The sequence below is a fragment of the Macadamia integrifolia genome, chromosome 1 (genome assembly GCF_013358625.1).
Source record: "Macadamia integrifolia cultivar HAES 741 chromosome 1, SCU_Mint_v3, whole genome shotgun sequence".
NCBI lineage: Eukaryota > Viridiplantae > Streptophyta > Magnoliopsida > Proteales > Proteaceae > Macadamia > Macadamia integrifolia.
The window spans coordinates 34,102,931-34,103,247 of NC_056557.1; the positions used below are offsets into that span (position 1 = coordinate 34,102,931).

At 35.0% G+C, this 317-nt stretch overlaps 1 protein-coding gene across 1 annotated transcript in view; it reads left to right on the forward strand.

Annotated features, from left to right (window-relative positions):
• LOC122084815 (ubiquitin carboxyl-terminal hydrolase 5) overlaps positions 1-317 on the forward strand; it is a 30,748-nt gene that overhangs the window by 24,003 nt on the left and 6,428 nt on the right. The gene's annotated exons all lie outside the window — the stretch shown is intronic.

Consider the following 317-nt stretch of genomic DNA (forward strand, 5'->3'; position numbering starts at 1 on the left):
CTTTTCTTAACAGATAAAATTCTAAGAAAAGATAAATTTCTGAATTTAATGAAGCAACACAACTGGGTTGTGAATGTCACTGAGTGAAATAAAAGGTAAGGTAGAGAGAGAGAGAGAGAGAGAGAGAGAGAGAGAGAGAGAGTATTGACCAATGATGGTGATGATAATGGGAGGAGGCTTTATATACATAGAATGAGAAATGTGTCACATATAATTTTATTCATGTTGTTTACTTATGTAGGTTATCACATGGGCCAAGATGATGCAAATCTTGAGGAGAGATTGAAATCTTTCCTTGTTCAACTCCAAACAGAGTC